At 49.7% G+C, this 19,169-nt stretch overlaps 1 protein-coding gene across 5 annotated transcripts in view; it reads right to left on the bottom strand.

Moving 5' to 3' along the window:
- RCC1L (RCC1 like) overlaps positions 1-18,548 on the bottom strand; it is a 157,231-nt gene extending 138,683 nt beyond the window's left edge. For 4 of the 5 annotated variants that reach the window (XM_063953734.1, XM_063953733.1, XM_063953737.1 and 1 more), the window contains exon 1: positions 18,344-18,548. The gene's annotated coding sequence lies outside the window, so the exon portion shown is untranslated. The remainder of the gene's footprint in view (positions 1-18,343) is intronic. The other variant, XM_063953738.1, reaches the window with a different exon arrangement.
- Positions 18,549-19,169: the final 621 nt, after the last annotated feature.

Here is a 19,169-nt window from a genome sequence, read left to right as displayed (position 1 = left end):
GGCGGCTTTATCCTATAAAAGCCCTTACCTAATTTTTCATACGGACAGGGCAGAATTGAGGACTCGTCCTCAATTTCTCCCTAAGGTGGTTTCAGCATTTCACTTAAACCAACCTATTGTGGTGCCAGCGGCTACTAGGGACTTGGAGGATTCCAAGTTGCTGGACGTAGTCAGGGCCCTGAAAAATAAGAATTTACTTACCGATAATTCTATTTCTCGGAGTCCGTAGTGGATGCTGGGGTTCCTGAAAGGACCATGGGGAATAGCGGCTCCGCAGGAGACAGGGCACAAAAGTAAAGCTTTTACAGGTCAGGTGGTGTGTACTGGCTCCTCCCCCTATGACCCTCCTCCAGACTCCAGTTAGGTACTGTGCCCGGACGAGCGTACACAATAAGGGAGGATTTTGAATCCCGGGTAAGACTCATACCAGCCACACCAATCACACCGTACAACTTGTGATCTAAACCCAGTTAACAGTATGATAACAGAGGAGCCTCTGAAAGATGGCTTCCTAAACAATAACCCGAATTAGTTAACAATAACTATGTACAAGTATTGCAGATAATCCGCACTTGGGATGGGCGCCCAGCATCCACTACGGACTCCGAGAAATAGAATTATCGGTAAGTAAATTCTTATTTTCTCTATCGTCCTAAGTGGATGCTGGGGTTCCTGAAAGGACCATGGGGATTATACCAAAGCTCCCAAACGGGCGGGAGAGTGCGGATGACTCTGCAGCACCGAATGAGAGAACTCCAGGTCCTCCTTTGCCAGGGTATCAAATTTGTAAAAATTTACAAACGTGTTCTCCCCTGACCACGTAGCTGCTCGGCAGAGTTGTAATGCCGAGACCCCTCGGGCAGCCGCCCAAGATGAGCCCACCTTCCTTGCGGAATGGGCCTTAACAGATTTAGGCTGTGGCAGGCCTGCCACAGAATGTACAAGTTGAATTTTGTTACAAATCCAACGAGCAATCGACTGCTTAGAAGCAGGTGCACCCAACTTGTTGGGTGCATACAGTATAAACAGCGAGTCAGATTTTCTGACTCCAGCCGTCCTTTAAATGTATATTTTTAAGGCTCTGACAACGTCCAACAACTTGGAGTCCTTCAAGTCGTCTGTAGCCGCAGGCACTACAATAGGCTGGTTCAGGTGAAACGCTGATACCACCTTAGGGAGAAAATGCGGACGCGTCCGCAGCTCTGCCCTATGTCGAATGGAAAATTAAATAAGGGCTTTTATAAAACAAAGCCGCCAGTTCAGATACTCTCCCGGCCGAAGCCAGGGCCAGTAACATAGTCACTTTCCATGTGAGATATTTCAAATCCACATTCTTTAGTGGTTCAAACCAATTGGATTTGAGGAAATCTAAAACTACATTTAGATCCCACGGTGCCACCTTAGGCACCACAGGAGGCTGTATATGCAGTACTCCTTTGATAAAAATCTGGACCTCAGGGACTGAGGCCAATTCTTTTTGGAAGAATATTGATAGGGCCGAAATTTGAACCTTAATAGATCCCAATTTGAGACCCATAGACAATCCTGATTGCAGGAAATGTAGGAAACGACCCAGTTGAAATTCCTCCATCGGAGCACTCCGCTGCTCGCACCACGCAACATATTTTCGCCAAATACGGCGATAATGCTTCGCGGTGACTTCCTTCCTTGCCTTTATCAAGGTAGGAATGACTTCTTCTGGAATGCCTTTTCCTTTTAGGATCTGGCATTCAAACGCCATGCCGTCAAACGCAGCCGCGGTAAGTCTTGAAAAAGACAAGGACCCTGCTGAAGCAGGTCCCTTCTCAGAAGTAGAGGCCACGGATCGTCCGTGACCATCTCTTGAAGTTCCGGGTACCAAGTCCTTCTTGGCCAATCCGGAGCCACTAGTCTTACTCCTCTTTGCCGTATAATCCTCAATACCTTTGGTATGAGAGGCAGAGGAGGAAACACATATACCGACTGGTACACCCAAGGTGTTACCAGCGCGTCCACAGCTATTGCCTGCGGATCTCTTGACCTGGCGCAATACCTGTCCAGTGTTTTGTTGAGGCGAGACGCCATCATGTCCACCATTGGTTTTACCCAACGGTTTTATAGCATGTGGAAAACTTCTGGATGAAGTACCCACTCTCCCGGGTGAAGGTCGTGTCTGCTGAGGAAGTCTGCTTCCCAGTTGTCCACGCCCGGGATGAATACTGCTGACAGTGCTATCACGTGATTCTCCGCCCAGCGAAGGATCCTGGCAGCTTCTGCCATTGCCCTCCTGCTTCTTGTGCCGCCCTGTCTGTTTACATGGGCGACTGCCGTGATGTTGTCCGACTGGATCAACACCGGTCTTCCTTGAAGCAGAGGTTCCGCCTGGCTTAGAGCATTGTAGATTGCTCTTAGTTCCAGAATGCTTATGTGAAGAGACTTTTTCAGGCTCGACCACATTCCCTGGAAATTTCTTCCCTGTGTGACTGCTCCCCAGCCTCTCAGGCTGGCATCCGTGGTCACCAGGATCCAATCCTGCATGCCGAATCTGCGGCCCTCCAATAGATGAGCCTCCTGCAACCACCACAGAAGGGATACCCTTGTCCTCGGCGACAGGGTTATCCGCAGGTGCATCTGAAGATGCGACCCTGACCATTTGTCCAACAGATCCCTTTGCATGGAATCTGCCGAAAGGGATTGCTTCGTAAGAAGCTACGATTTTTTCCCAGGACTCTTGTGCATTGATGTACAGACACTTTTCCTGGTTTTAGGAGGTTCCTGACCAGGTCAGATAACTCCTTGGCTTTTTCTTAGAGAAGAAAAACCTTTTTCTGAACTGTGTCCAGAATCATCCCCAGGAACAGCAGACGAGTTGTCGGCATTAATTGGGATTTTGGAATATTCAGAATCCATCCGTGCTGCTTTAGCACCTCTTGAGATAGTGCTAAACCCATCTCTAGCTGTTCTCTGGACCTTGCCCTTATTAGGAGATCGTCCAAGTATGGGATAATTAATACGCCTTTTCTTCGAAGAAGAAATATTATCTCGGCCATTACCTTTGTAAAGACCCGAGGTGCCGTGGACAAACCAAACGGCAGCGTCTGAAACTGATAGTGACAGTTTTGTACAACGAACCTGAGGTACCCCTGGTGTGAGGGGTAATTGGAACGTGGAGATACGCATCCTTGATGTCCAAGGATACCATAAAGTCCCCTTCTTCCAGGTTCGCTATCACTGCTCTGAGTGACTCCATCTTGAACTTGAACTTCTTTATGTACAGGTTCAAGGACTTCAGATTTAGAATAGGCCTTACCGAGCCATCCGGCTTCGGTACCACAAAAAGAGTGGAATAATACCCCTTCCCTTGTTGTAGAAGAGGTACCTTGACTATCACCTGCTGAGAATACAGCTTGTGAATGGCTTCCAACACCGTCTCCCTTTCTGAGGGGGACGTTGGTAAAGCAGACTTCAGGAAACGGCGAGGTGGCTCCGTCTCTAATTTCAACCTGTACCCCTGAGATATTATCTGCAGGATCCAGGGATTTACCTGCGAGTGAGCCCACTGCGCGCTGTAATTCTTGAGACGACCGCCTACCGCCCCCGAGTCCGCTTGCGAAGCCCCAGCGTCATGCTGAGGCTTTTGTAGAAGCCGGGGAGGGCTTCTGTTCCTGGGAAGGAGCTGCCTGTTGCTGTCTCTTCCCTCGTCCTCTGCCTCGTGGCAGATATGAATAGCCCTTTGCTCTCTTATTTTTAAAGGAACGAAAGGGCTGCGGTTGAAAGGTCGGTGCCTTTTTCTGTTGGGGAGTGACTTGAGGTAGAAAGGTGGATTTCCCGGCCGTAGCCGTGGCCACCAAATCCGATAGACCGACCCCAAATAACTCCTCTACGCATCGCCTGTCCACTGTCGCGTCCATAAAGCTCTTCTGGCCGAAATGGACATAGCACTTACCCGTGATGCCAGTGTGCAGATATCTCTCTGTGCATCACGCATATAAAGAAATGCATCCTTTATTTGTTCTAACGACAGTAAAATATTGTCCCTGTCCAGGGTATCAATACTTTCGATCAGGGACTCTGACCAAACTACCCCAGCACTGCACATCCAGGCAGTCGCAATAGCTGGTCGTAGTATAACACCTGCATGTGTGTATATACCTTTTTGGATATTTTCCATCCTCCTATCTGATGGATCTTTAAGTGCGGCCGTCTCAGGAGAGGGTAACGCCACTTGTTTTGATAAGCGTGTTAGCGCTTTGTCCACCCTAGGAGGTGTTTCCCAGCGCTCCCTAACCTCTGGCGGGAAAGGGTATAAAGCCAATAACTTCTTTGAAATTAGCAGTTTTTTATCGGGGCACCCCACGCTTCATCACACACGTCATTTAATTCTTCTGATTCGGTAAAAACTACTGGTAGTTTTTTCACACCCCACATAATACCCTGTTTAGTGGTACCTGTAGTATCAGCTAAATGTAACATCTCCTTTATTGCCAAAATCATATAACGTGTGGCCCTACTGGAAAATACGGTTGATTCGTCACCTTCACCACCGGAATCAGTGCCTGTGTCTGGGTCTGTGTCGACCGACTGAGGCAAGGGGCGTTTTACAGCCCCTGACGGTGTTTGAGGCGCCTGGACAGGCACTAATTGAGTGTCCGGCCGCCTCATGTCGGCAAACGACTGCTTAAGCGAGTTGACGCTATCCCGTAATTCCACAAATAAAGGCATCCATTCTGGTGTCGACCCCCTAGGAGGTGACATCCTCATATTTGGCAATTGCTCCGCCTCCACACCAATAACGTCCTCATACATGTCGACACACACGTACCGACACACAGCAGACACACAGGGAATGCTCTATACGAAGACAGGACCCACTAGCCCTTTGGGGAGACAGAGGGAGAGTCTGCCAGCACACACCAAAAAGCGCTATATATGACAGGGATAGCCTTATGATTAAGTGCTCCCTTATAGCTGCTTTTATATTAATATATTGCCATTTATTTTGCCCCCCCTCTCTGTTATACCCTGTTTCTGTAGTGCAGTGCAGGGGAGAGACCTGGGAGCCTTCCTGACCAGCGGAGCTGTGACAGAAAATGGCGCCGTGTGCTGAGGAGATAGGCCCCGCCCCTTTTTCGGCGGGCTCGTCTCCCGCTATTTAGTACATTTAGGCAGGGGTAAATATCTCCATATAGCCTCTGGGGCTATATGTGAGGTATTTTTAGCCTTTTTAAAAGGTTTTTCATTTGCCTCCCAGGGCGCCCCCCTCCCAGCGCCCTGCACCCTCAGTGACTGCCGTGTGAAGTGTGCTGAGAGGAAAATGGCGCACAGCTGCAGTGCTGTGCGCTACCTTAAGAAGACTGCAGGAGTCTTCAGCCGCCGATTCTGGACCTCTTCTTGCTTCAGCATCTGTGAGGGGGCCGGCGGCGTGGCTCCGGTGACCATCCAGGCTGTACCTGTGATCGTCCCTCTGGAGCTTCATGTCCAGTAGCCAAGAAGCCAATCCATCCTGCACGCAGGTGAGTTCACTTCTTCTCCCCTCTGTCCCTCGTTGCAGTGATCCTGTTGCCAGCAGGAATCACTGTAAAATAAAAAACCTAAGCTAAACTCTCTAAGCAGCTCTTTATGAGAGCCACCTAGAATTGCACCCTTCTCGGCCGGGCACAAAAATCTAACTGGAGTCTGGAGGAGGGTCATAGGGGGAGGAGCCAGTACACACCACCTGACCTGTAAAAGCTTTACTTTTGTGCCCTGTCTCCTGCGGAGCCGCTATTCCCCATGGTCCTTTCAGGAACCCCAGCATCCACTTAGGACGATAGAGAAATATATGTTTCCAGGACGGCTGGAGTCAGAAAATCTGACTCGCTGTTTATCCTGTATGCACCCAACAAGCTGGGTGCTCCTGCTTCTAAGCAGACGATTGCTCGTTGGATTTGTAGTACAATTCAGCTTGCACATTCTGTGGCTGGACTGCCACAGCCAAAATCTGTAAAAGCCCATTCCACACGGAAAGTGGGCTCATCTTGGGCGGCTGCCCGAGGGGTCTCGGCTTTACAACTTTGCCGAGCAGCTACTTGGTCAGGGGCAAACACGTTTGCTAAATTCTACAAATTTGATACCCTGGCTGAGGAGGACCTGGAGTTCTCTCATTCGGTGCTGCAGAGTCATCCGCACTCTCCCGCCCGTTTGGGAGCTTTGGTATAATCCCCATGGTCCTTACGGAGTCCCCAGCATCCACTAGGACGTTAGAGAAAATAAGAATTTACTTACCGATAATTCTATTTCTCATAGTCCGTAGTGGATGCTGGGCGCCCATCCCAAGTGCGGATTGTCTGCATTACTTGTACATAGTTATTGTTACAAAAATCGGGTTATTGTTGTTGTGAGCCATCTTTTCAGAGGCTCCTTCTGTTATCATGCTGTTAACTGGGTTCAGATCACAAGTTGTACGGTGTGATTGGTGTGGCTGGTATGAGTCTTACCCGGGATTCAAAATCCTTCCTTATTGTGTACGCTCGTCCGGGCACAGTATCCTAACTGAGGCTTGGAGGAGGGTCATAGGGGGAGGAGCCAGTGCACACCAGCTAGTCCTAAAGCTTTTACTTTGTGCCCAGTCTCCTGCGGAGCCGCTATTCCCCATGGTCCTTTCGGAGTCCCCAGCATCCACTACGGACTATGAGAAATAGAATTATCGGTAAGTAAATTCTTATTATTGTCTGTCGCAGATGACACTGAAACAATTCCTGAGATTTTGCCAGGATTAATAAATCGTTGAGGTATGGAAAAATCCTTATCCCCTGCTGACGGAGATAAGATGCCATTACCACCATAATTTTGGTGAACACTCTGGGAGCTGTGGCCTGTCCAAATGGTAGGGCCTGAAACTGAAAATGATGCTGGAGGATAGCAAACCTTGAAAAATAATGTGCCAATTTTAAAGGCGTTCAAATTTGTTTTGTTCACTATCACTACAAAGTGTACCCTATACAGTGTCAATTTTATATGAAGACTACAAGAGGATATCCCTTAGGGCGCAACTGTAATTTTATGGCTTATGGTTTTACGCAATAATTATTAAATATTTATAATAACAATCAGGTATTAAATGAAAGGAACCAGTCTACATATTTTTACTTTTTTACACAGCTCTCTATTTACATATTATTTGAATATTAAAATAGGATAAATCCTTTTCTCGTAGTCCATAGAGGATGCTGGGGTCCACATTAGTACCATGGGGTATAGACGGGTCCACTAGGAGAAATTGGCACTATAAGGAGTTTGAGAGTGTGGGCCGGCTCCTCCCTCTATGCCCCTCCTACCAGGCTCAGTCTGTGCCCGAGGAGACGGACAACTTCGAGAGAAGGATTTTTACACAGATAGTGGCGAGATTCACACCAGCTCACACACAAAGCAAACCAAGCTAACTAGCTTGAAACATCAGCAACGGCTGAACAAGATTACTTACCAAGTAACAAAACAGTACGTAACTAAGAACTAAGCAGTACTGAACTAAGTAACCACTGCAGGATAACGAAGCGCTGAGCGGGCGCCCAGCATCCTCTACAGACTACGAGAAAAGGAGTTACCGGTAAGTAATTAAAATCCTATTTTCTCTTACGTCCTAGAGGATGCTGGGGTCCACATTAGTACCATGGGGATGTACCAAAGCTCCCAGAACGGGAGGGAGATGGTGGAGGCTTCTGCAGAACTGATTAACCAAACTTTAGGTCCTCAGAGGCCAAAGTATCAAACTTGTAGAACTTAGCAAACGTGTTCAACCCCGACCAAGAAGCTGCTCGGCAAAGCTGTAAAACCGACACACCCCGGCAGCCGCCCAGGAAGAACCCACCTTACGAGTAGAGTGGGCCTTAACAGACCTAGGACACGGCAAGCCTGCCGTAGAATACGCATGCTGGATAGTGAACCTGATCCAGCGAGATATTGTCTGCTTAGAAGCAGGACACCCAAGTTTCTTGGGATCCTACAGGACGAACAGACTCCGATTTTCTGTGACGAGCAGTCCTCTTCACATAGATTTTCAGAGCCCTTACAACATCCAAGGACTTTGATGAGATTGAGGAGCCAGTAGCCACTGGCACCACAATAGGTTGGTTGATTTAAAAAGCCGACACAGCCTTTGGAAGAAACTGCTGACATGTCCGGAGCTCAGCTCTATCATCATGGAAGATCAAGTAGAGGCTCTTACAAGATAAAGCCCCCAACTCCGACACATGTCTAGCAGAAGCTAAGGCCAACAAAGTGACAGCCTTCCACGTGAGAAACTTGACCTCAACCTCCGGCAGAGGTTCAAACCAATCCGATTGGAGAAACTGCAACACCACGTTAAGATCCCAGGGCACCGTAGGTGGTACATAGGGAGGCTGGATGTGCAGAGCCCCTTTCAGAAAAGTCTGAACCTCAGGAAGGAAAGCCAACTGTTTCTGTAAGAAAATGGATAGGGCCAAAATCTGGACCTTTACTGATCCCTGTCACAACTGAGGGTTTAGGCTGACGGGAGGAAGCCTCAGTTGTAGGGGGTGAAATGAAATCAAACTTAGATGGTTTAATCAGACCCCTGGACATGTAAGTGTGGAAGGAAACCCGAAGGTGTGACCATGACAAGCAGGTTAAAAGTCAAATGAAAGTTTATTAAACAGACTCCGTATAATCACAACAGCGTTCACAGTCAGAATTAGCAGTGGCAGATAATACAGTTCCTGGATCACTAAACCATAAAAGGTATAACAGAGCACTGGTAGGTTGCAGAACGGATGTTATAGTCCTTGGGTAGAATAACCTTACCAGGCCAGGCTGTAGTAGTGGAGACAACCGAGGAACACGCCAGTAGGTGTATGAGATGATGCTGGTAACTGGAATGCACTGTAGGAGTCACTGGACGGAACCAGCCAGATGGTGGAGACACGGAGTTAAAACTGAAAGATGCTAGGGTGCGTGGAAACAGATGAAATGAAGAGTGGTTACCGGTGGTAGTGGATACTGCTGGTAAGTAGAAATCCGCTGGGAGAACACCGGCTCTTTAAGGAGGCTGAATTCTGTTGGAAGCAGGTTGCTGGAAACAGATGGGTTAATAGCTGAAAGCTTGGAAGCTGGAAGCAAACGAAGTAATAGCTGAAAGCTGAAGCAGTCACAGAGGATTGCAGAGTCAGGCTGCACCGCAGGATGGAAAGCAGGTGCGGGTCTCTTTGTGGATGCTGGAGACAGGAGCTGGAACCTGGATAAACAAACCACAGGAGAGAGAGACTGGAACAAGGTATGACATTCAAAGCACTGACATCTATCTGGCCCAGACACAGGATACTTATACCTGCTGCTATGCAGGCATTGGCTAGGCAATTATGCAGATTCCAGAGATGGTGGATTGGAGGAATTGGAGCATGTGATCAAATCCAACATGGCTGCGCCCATGCTGGAACCTGGAGGGAAAACCTGGTTTGGAATGATATGTGCAAACATAGTGATAATGGCGGCGCCGGCCGCGGAGGGCAGGAGACGCTATATAACAGTTACATGCTGGGACACATGAAGGACAGCGGAGACTGCGGGAGGCATGATAAATTACTCTGAGAACCCGCAGCAATAACACAGTAACGGCGGCGGAGGCCGCGGAGGACGGGAGACGCCATGTTGGATTCAAACATGGCGCCGCTGTGGTAGTGTCTCAGAATGACAGGAGGGATGTGCAGAGTGTTGACACAGATGAGATCCGGATTTGGAACGCTGGGCCAGTCTCAGAAGACACCTAAACGGCAGGTAATGGCGTCCAGATACCCGGATCGTGACAATCCCAACCTAAGGCCCATATCCACACATGCTTGCAGGAAGAGGAGAAACCGTCCCAGTTGAAACTCCACTGTAGGAAACTTCTTGGATTCACACCAAGATACATATTTTTTCCAAATACGATGGTAATGTTTAGACGTTACTCCTTTCCTAGCCTGTGTCAGGGTAGAAATAACCTTGTTCGGAATGCCCTTCCGAGCTAATATCTGGCGTTCAACCTCCATGACGTCAAACGTAGCCACGGTAAGTCTTGATAGGCGAACGGCCCCAGCTGTAGCAGGTCCTCCCAAAGAGGAAGAGGCCTCGGCTCTTCTAGCAGTAGATCCAGAAGATCCGCGTACCAAGCCAGTCTTGGTCACTACGGAGCAATGAGGATTGCCAGAACCCTTGTTTTCCTTATGAGTTTTAGAACTCTTGGAATGAGTGGAAGTGGAGGAAACACGTACACAGACGAACACCCACGGAGTCACTAGGGCGTCCACCGCCACGGCTTGCGGGTCCCTCGACCTGGAACAATACTGCCGAAGCTTCTTGTTGAGACGAGAGGCCATCATGTCTGTTTGAGATACACCCCAAAGATCTGTTACCTCCATGAACACCTCCGGACGGAGTCCCCACTCTCCTGAGGAAGTCCGCTTTCCAGTTGTCTTCTCCCAGAATGAAGATTGCCGACAGCGCCAATGCATGTGTTTCTGCCCAGGGGATGATTCTTGTTACCTCCGACATTGCAGCACTGCTCTTCTTTCCACCCTGTCGGTTTACGTAAGCTACTGTCGTTACATTGTCCAGCTGCACTTGAATGCTCCAATTCCTCAGAAGATGGGCCGCTTGGAGAAGACCGTTGTAGACGGCTCTTAATTCCAGAATGTTTACCGATAGTCCGGCTTCCAAACTTGACCACCTTCCTTGGAAGGTCTCCCCTTGAGGGACTGCGCCCCAGCCCCAGAGACTTGCATCTGTGGTTAGAAGGATCCAGTCCTGAATCCCGAACCTGCGGACCTCCAGAAGGTGAGGTAATTGCAGCCACCAGAGGAGTGAAATCCTGACCTTCGGCAACAGACGTATTCTCTGGTGCATGTGTAGATGAGATCCCGACCACTTGTCCAGGAGATCCAGTTGGAAGGGCTGAGCATGAAACCTTCCATACTGCAGAGCCTCGTAAGAGGCCACCATCTTCCCCAGAAGGTGAATGCAGTGATGAATCGACACCCGGGCTGGCTTCAGGACATCCCGGACCATTTTTTGTATCGCCAACGCTTTCTCCTCCGGAAGAAACACCCTCTGCACTTCCGTGTCGAGGATCATTCCCAGAAAGGACAACCTCCTGGTCGGCTCCAAATGTGATTTTGGAAGATTCAGGATCCAACCGTGTTCCCTGAGTAGATGGGTCGTGAGAACAATGGACTGTAACAGTTTCTCCTTGGACGATGCCTTCATCAGCAGATCGTCCAGATATGGAATTATGTTCACCCCATGTCTGCGGAGCAGAACCATCATCTCCGCCATCACCTTGTTGAAGACCCCCGGTGCTGTGGAGAGGCCGAATGGCAGTGCCTGAAACTGATAGTGACAGTCTAACAGTGTGAATCGGAGAAAAGCTTGATGCGGCGGCCAAATCGGAATGTGGAGTTACGCATCCTTGATATACAGGGATACCAGGACTTCCCCCTCTTCCAGACCTGTTATCACCGCCCTCAGAGACTCCATTTTGAACTTGAACTCCCTCAGAAAGGAGCTTAGCGATTTCAAGTTCAGAATGGGCCTGACTGAACCATCCGGTTTCAGAACCACGAAAAGGTTTGAATAGTAACCTTTGTTTTGCAAATAGGGTGGAACTGGTACAATGACCTGTCACTCCACCAACTTCTGAATAGCTTCCTGTAGGATAGCCCTGTCCGCCAGCAAAGCTGGCAAGCTTGATTTTAAGAATCGGTGAGGAGGGAGATCTTGAAACTCCAGCCTGTACCCCTGGGACACAATATCTTGCACCCAGGAATCCAGGCCAGACGGCACCCAGACGTGACTAAAATGCCTGAGTCTCGCCCCTCACCGGCCCCACCACCAGGCCGCGCGGCCCACCGTCATGCTGAGGACTTTGGCGTACCAGAAGCAGGCTTCTGTTCCTGGGAACCCGCAGCAGCAGGTTTCTTGAATTTTGGCCGACCTCCTCTAAAGAAGGTGTTGGACAGCTTGGCCTTTCTTGTTTTAGCAGCCTGAAAGGACTGTGATGCAGCTGAAGAAAAAGGTTTCTTCGTAGCAGGTGCAGCTGAGGGAAGAAAAGGTGACTTAACCGCTGTAGCAGTGGAAATCCACGCATCCAACACTTCCCCAAAGAGAGACTGACCTGTATAGGGTAGGGTCTCCACACCTCTCCTGGATTCCGCATCGGCAGACCACTGGCGCAGCCAAAGACCTCTACGAGCTGAGACAGACAAGGAAGATATCCCTGCAGCCATGGAACTCAGGTCTTTCATGGATTCCACCATAAATCCTACAGAATCCTGAATGTTACGTGAAAACAATTCAACGTCAGTTTTATCCATTGTATCCAAATTTTCAAGTAACGTGCCTGACCACTTAATAATAGCTTTGGAAATCCATGCACAGGCAATAGTAGGACAGAGTCTCGCCCCTGAAGCCGTGTATATGGATTTGAGCATAGTGTCAACTTTGCGATCAGCCGTTTTCTTTAACGCGGTAGATCCTGGGACAGGTAAAACCACCTTCTTTGAGTGTCTGGATACAGACGCGTCAATAATGGGTGGGTTTTGCCATTTTTTCCTATCCTCCTCTGGGAAAGGGAAAGCAACCAGAACCTTTCTAGGGATCTTACATTTTTTTCTCTGGGTTTTCCCAGGCTTTCTCAAATATAGCATTTAATTCCTTAGATGCAGGGAAGGTTAGCAAGGCTTTCTTATTGTCAGTGAAGAAAGCCTCCTCAACCTGCTCAGGTGTTGTATCAGCAATATTCAACACATCTCTAATGACCTCTATCATCAACTGCACCCCCTTTGCAAGAGATGCCACCCCCCTCAGCACATCCCCATCTGCCATGTCAGAATCGGTATCCGTGTCATCTTGCATAATCTGAGCAAGAGCACGTTTGTGGGAACATACAGTAGAGGGCCCTAAGGTAACAGAACCGGAGCAACTGCCATAGAGTTCTGTAAAACCTGAGTTGCAGATTCATTTTGTGCAACCCTATTAGAAATCTGAGAAATCATATTTTTAATTGAGGCTAACCACTCAGGCTCCCTTGCTGGGACATGTGCTAACACAGTACAATCCTGATTACATAGAATGGGATCTTCCTGAGAGGACATATCCTCTGCAGCATATGACAGAGTCCCTGGACATAGCTTAATGGAGACCACAGACACTCCACACACACACACAGGGAAGGGAAGACAGTTTTTCCCCTAAGAAAGGCAAGAGAGACACAGAGAGATTGGAGCCAACCTACACACAGCGCTAATTGATAGGGAGACTCCTAACCAGCGCTGACTGTGCACCTTAATAGGTTACACAGTCTGTATACAGCCCCCCTCCCTTCTACAACCCCCTGGAACCATAAAAGATAGCTGGAGTTGATTTGGAGGGACAGCTCACACTGACAGCGCTTCTGCAGGCAGGAAAATGGCGCTGAGCGCTGCTGGGTCCGCTCTGAGAAGCTCCGCCCCCTTACATGGCGCTGTCTCCCCGCTCTTCTGAAGATTATATTGGCCTGAGGAATTCTGCTGGCTGCGATCCAGGGACCCTGACAGGCTTGTAGGTCAGTGTAGGCGCTGGCTCAGGACGCCCCTCACAGCGCCGCACTGTGTACCGCTGAGCCCCGGAGCGCAGCTAGTACGGCGCTCCATACCCTGTTGCCGCCATCTTCACACCGGCTCCCCGCTTGCTAGGGGGGCCGGTGACTAACTCGTCACCGATCTTCTGGCTCTGTAAGGGGTTTGCGGCATGCGGCTGGGGTGAGCGATCCCCTGTGGTGGTGAACATTCGATCCCCTCAGGAGCTTAGTGTCCTGTCAGCGGAGATAGTGGCTCAGACCCCGCAGGGAGGACACTATTCCCCCGAAGCAGGGAGGCTGTTGCCAGCAGCCTTCCTGTGCCAAACTCTAATTAAAATAATAAAACTAAAAGGACTCCTATGGAGCTCCCCTAGCTGTGACCGACTCCTCCGGGAACATTTTCTAAACTGAGTCTGGTAGGAGGAGCCTAGAGGAAGGAGCCAGCACACACACTTAAACTCTTAAAAGTGCCAATGGCTCCTAGTGGACCTGTCTATACCCCATGGTACTAATGTGGAACCCAGAATCCTCCAGGACGTAAGAGAAAATAAACCCCTATGTTTGTTGTTCGACTGGAACGTGAGAAAATAAGATTTTACTCACCGGTAAATCTATTTCTCGTAGTCCGTAGTGGATGCTGGGAACTCCGTAAGGACCATGGGGAATAGCGGCTCCGCAGGAGACTGGGCACAACTAAGCGGTCACCTCCTTCCTAGCTTTAATCAGCGTAGGGATGACTTCCTCCGGAATGCCCTTTTCCTTCAGGATCCGGCGTTCAACCGCCATGCCGTCAAACGCAGCCGCGGTAAGTCTTGGAACAGAGAGGGCCCCTGCTGCAGCAGGTCCTGTCTGAGCGGCAGAGGCCATGGGTTCTCTGAGATCATTTCTTGAAGTTCTGGGTACCAAGCTCTTCTTGGCCAATCCGGAACCACAAGTATAGTTCTTACTCCTCTCCTTCTTATTATTCTCAGTACCTTGGGTATGAGAGGCAGAGGAGGGAACACATAAACCGACTGGTACACCCACGGTGTCACTAGAGCGTCCACAGCTATCGCCTGAGGGTCCCTTGACCTGGCGCAATATTATATTTTTTTTTAGCTTTTTGTTGAGGCGGGCTTGCCATCATGTCCACCTGTGGCCGTTCCCAGCGATTTACAATCAGCTTGAAGACTTCTGGATGAAGTCCCCACTCTCCCGGGTGGAGGTCGTGCCTGCTGAGGAAGTCTGCTTCCCAGTTGTCCACTCCCGGAATGAACACTGCTGACAGTGCTATCACGTGATTTTCCGCCCATCGGAGAATCCTTGTGGCTTCTGCCTTCGCCATCCTGCTTCTTGTGCCGCCCTGTCGGTTTACATGGGCGACCGCCGTGATGTTGTCTGACTGGATCAGCACCGGCTGGTGTTGAAGCAGGGGTCTTGCCTGACTTAGGGCATTGTAAATGGCCCTTAGTTCCAGAATATTTATGTGTAGGGAAGTCTCCTGTCTTGTCCATAGTCCTTGGAAGTTTCTTCCCTGTGTGACTGCCCCCCAACCTCGAAGGCTGGCATCCGTGGTCACCAGGACCCAGTCCTGTATGCCGAATCTGCGGCCCTCTAGAAGATGAGCACTCTGCAGCCACCACAACAGCGACACCCTGGTCCCTGGAGACAGGGTTATCAGCCGATGCATCTGAAGATGCGATCTGGACCACTTGTCCAACAGATCCCACTGAAAGATCCTTGCATGGAACCTTCCGAAAGGAATTGCTTCGTAAGAAGCCACCATCTTTCCCAGGACTCTCGTGCAATGGTGCACCGACACCTGTTTTGGTTTTAGGAGGTCTCTGACTAGAGATGACAACTCCTGGGCCTTCTCCTCCGGGAGAAACACTTTTTTCTGTTCCGTGTCCAGAACCATCCCCAGGAACAGTAGACGCGTTGTAGGAACCAGCTGCGACTTTGGAAAATTCAGGATCCAGCCGTGCTGTTGTAGCACTTCCCGAGCAAGTGCTACTCCGATCAACAACTGTTCCCTGGACCTCGCCTTTATAAGGAGATCGTCCAAGTACGGGATAATTAAAACTCCCTTTTTTCGAAGGAGTATCATCATTTCGGCCATTACCTTGGTAAATACCCTCGGTGCCGTGGACAGACCAAACGGCAACGTCTGGAATTGGTAATGACAGTCCTGTACCACAAATCTGAGGTACTCCTGGTGAGGAGGGTAAATGGGGACATGCAGGTAAGCATCCTTGATGTCCAGTGATACCATGTAATCCCCCTCATCCAGGCTTGCAATCACCGCCCTGAGTGATTCCATCTTGAACTTGAACCTTCTTATATAAGTGTTCAAGGATTTTAAATTTAAAATGGGTCTCACCGAACCGTCCGGTTTCGGTACCACAAACATTGTGGAATAGTAACCCCGTCCCTGTTGAAGGAGGGGTACCTTGATTATCACCTGCTGAGAAAACAGCTTGTGAATCGCCTCCAGCACTGCCTCCCTGTCCGGGGGAGCTGTCGGCAAGGCAGATTTGAGGAAACGGCGAGGGGGAGACGTCTCGAATTCCAGCTTGTACCCCTGAGATACTACTTGTAGAATCCAGGGATCCACCCGTGAGCGAGCCCACTGGTCGCTGAAGTTCTGGAAACGGGCCCCCACCGTACCTGGCTCCGCCTGTGGAGCCCCAGCGTCATGCGGTGGACTTAGAGGAAGCGGGGGAGGACTTTTGTTCCTGGGAACTGGCTGTATGTTGCAGCTTTTTCCCTCTACCTCTGCCTCTGGGCAGAAAGGACGCGCCTCTAACCCGCTTGCCTTTCTGGGGCCGAAAGGACTGTACCTGATAATACGGTGCTTTCTTTGGCTGTGAGGGAACATGGGGTAAAAATGCTGACTTCCCAGCTGTCGCTGTGGAAACGAGGTCCGAGAGACCATCCCCAAACAACTCCTCACCCTTGTAAGGCAAAACTTCCATGTGCCTTTTAGAATCTGCATCTGCTGTCCACTGCCGAGTCCACAATCCTCTCCTGGCAGAAATGGACATTGCGTTTATTTTAGATGCCAGCCGGCAAATATCCCTCTGTGCATCTCTCATGTATAAGACAGCGTCTTTAATATGCTCTACGGTTAGCAATATAGTGTCCCTATCTAGGGTATCAATGTTTTCCGACAGGGAATCTGACCACGTAGCTGCAGCACTGCACATCCATGCTGAAGCAACAGCCGGTCTCAGTATAATTCCTGAGTGTGTATATACAGACTTCAGGATAGCCTCCTGCTTTCTATCCGCAGGTTCCTTTAGGGCGGCCGTGTCCGGAGACGGTAGTGCCACCTTTTTAGACAGACGTGTGAGCGCTTTATCCACCCTAGGGGATGTCTCCCAACGTGACCTGTCCTCTGGCGGGAAAGGGTACGCCATTAGTAACTTTTTTGAAATTACCAGTTTTTTATCGGGGGAAGCCCACGCTTCTTCACACACTTCATTTAATTCATCAGATGGGGGAAACACCACTGGTAGCTTTTTCTCCCCAAACATAATACCCCTTTTTTGCGGCACCTGGGGTAATATCAGAAATGTGCAACACATTTTTCATTGCCGTAATCATATAACGAATGGCTCTATTGGAATGTACACTAGTCTCATCGTCGTCGACACTGGAGTCAGTATCCGTGTCGACATCTGTGTCTGCCATCTGAGGTAGTGGGCGTTTTAGAGCCCCTGATGGCTTTTGAGACGCCTGGGCAGGCACGGGCTGAGCAGCCGGCTGTCCCACATCTGCTATGTCGTCAAACCTTTTATGTAAGGAGTTGACACTGTCGCGTAATTCCTTCCACATGTCCATCCATTCAGGTGTCGACCCCGCAGGGGGTGACATCACATTTATCGGGACCTGCTCCGCCTCCACATAAGCCTCCTCATCAAACATGTCGACACAGCCGTACCGACACACCGCACACACACACAGGGAATGCTCTGACTGAGGACAGGACCCCACAAAGTCCTTTGGGGAGACAGAGAGAGAGTATGCCAGCACACACCAGAGCGCTATATAATGCAGGGATTCACACTACACACAGTGATTTTTCCCCTATAGCTGCTAATATTACACAGATTGCGCCTAAATTTAGTGCCCCCCCTCTCTTTTTTACCCTATGGAGTCTGGAAACTGCAGGGGAGAGCCTGGGGAGCGTCCTTCCAGCGGAGCTGTGAGGGAAAATGGCGCCAGTGTGCTGAGGGAGATAGCGTCTTCTTGCTTCTGGCTCTGCAAGGGGGACGGCGGCGCGGCTCCGGGACCGGACGACCGAGGCTGGGCCTGTGTTCGATCCCTCTGGAGCTAATGGTGTCCAGTAGCCTAGAAGCCCAAGCTAGCTGCAAGCAGGTAGGTTCGCTTCTCTCCCCTCGGTCCCTCGTAGCAGTGAGTCTGTTGCCAGCAGATCTCACTGAAAATAAAAAACCTAATTGATGCTTTCTTTTCTAGAAGCTCAGGAGAGCCCCTAGTGTGCGTCCAGCTCGGCCGGGCACAAAATTCTAACTGAGGTCTGGAGGAGGGGCATAGAGGGAGGAGCCAGTGCACACCAGGTAGTCCTAAATCTTTCTTAGTTGTGCCCAGTCTCCTGCAGAGCCGCTATTCCCCATGGTCCTTACGGAGTTCCCAGCATCCACTAGGACGTCAGAGAAATAGTCACTAATATTCTCTCTGTAGCTGCTGTGCCTGTAGCCCATACCAACACTAATATGTACAGGAATGACAGGTTACTATGTATAAATTACTGACAGACCAGAATATTAAATGCCTCACCTGCAGGATGCCAGATTTATATGCCTGAGCAGCTAAGCTTACAGTACATATATAGCTCTATACAGCGATACTGTGACACCCATGCAGCCACTCATCTTATCATCGGTGCCGGCGCATCATACTGTACACGCTGTTAGCAGCCAGCACGGGCGCAGCCATATTGCTGACCTCCCACAGGCAAACAAACTACAACTCCCGGGTAGCAACTCATGGTCTCAGCTCCACCAATCAGAGTGGTGCGCGAGAAGGGACGACGCATACTGTAGTTTAATTGCGGATGCTGCCACCTTGCGGGGGAATGATGCAATTAGCCCCGCCACTTCCTCGGACACGATGGTCCGTGCAGTAATTTCACCCACAGACCCCCATAACCTTGGTTTATGTCATGGGAATGATCCCTCACTGGAGGCGGAACTCTATGTGACATTGTGGCAGTCGGTGTTAGCGTTAGGACAAATGAGAAGTTGCGGTCACCGACATTACTAATTCTCATTGGTCAATGGCAGGAACATAATAAAATGGGGAGTGAACTGTGCTAGATAATGTGTGACATATTAGTTGGGCTCAGTCTCTGCTATAGGGTTGAAGACTAGTAGAGAATGCTGAACTCGTCATTATGGCTGTGCATGAGCATACATTCATTGCTCTGCTTCTGGACTTTTCTCTTACTTAATGTATGATTGCCGGCACCTGTGTTGAACAGGTTAATGGATAAGAAAGGTATTTCAGCACAGGTGATGGCAATCCTGGAGAGGGTGATGGCAATCCTGGAGAGGGTCATGTTGGGAGGTACCTGTATGTTATCGCATAGTTAAAATCAAAGATA

The sequence above is a fragment of the Pseudophryne corroboree genome, chromosome 2 (genome assembly GCF_028390025.1).
Source record: "Pseudophryne corroboree isolate aPseCor3 chromosome 2, aPseCor3.hap2, whole genome shotgun sequence".
Classification (NCBI taxonomy): Eukaryota; Metazoa; Chordata; class Amphibia; order Anura; family Myobatrachidae; genus Pseudophryne; species Pseudophryne corroboree.
Note: the sequence above shows the minus strand (reverse complement) of the source record. Positions and strands in the feature narration are given on the sequence as shown.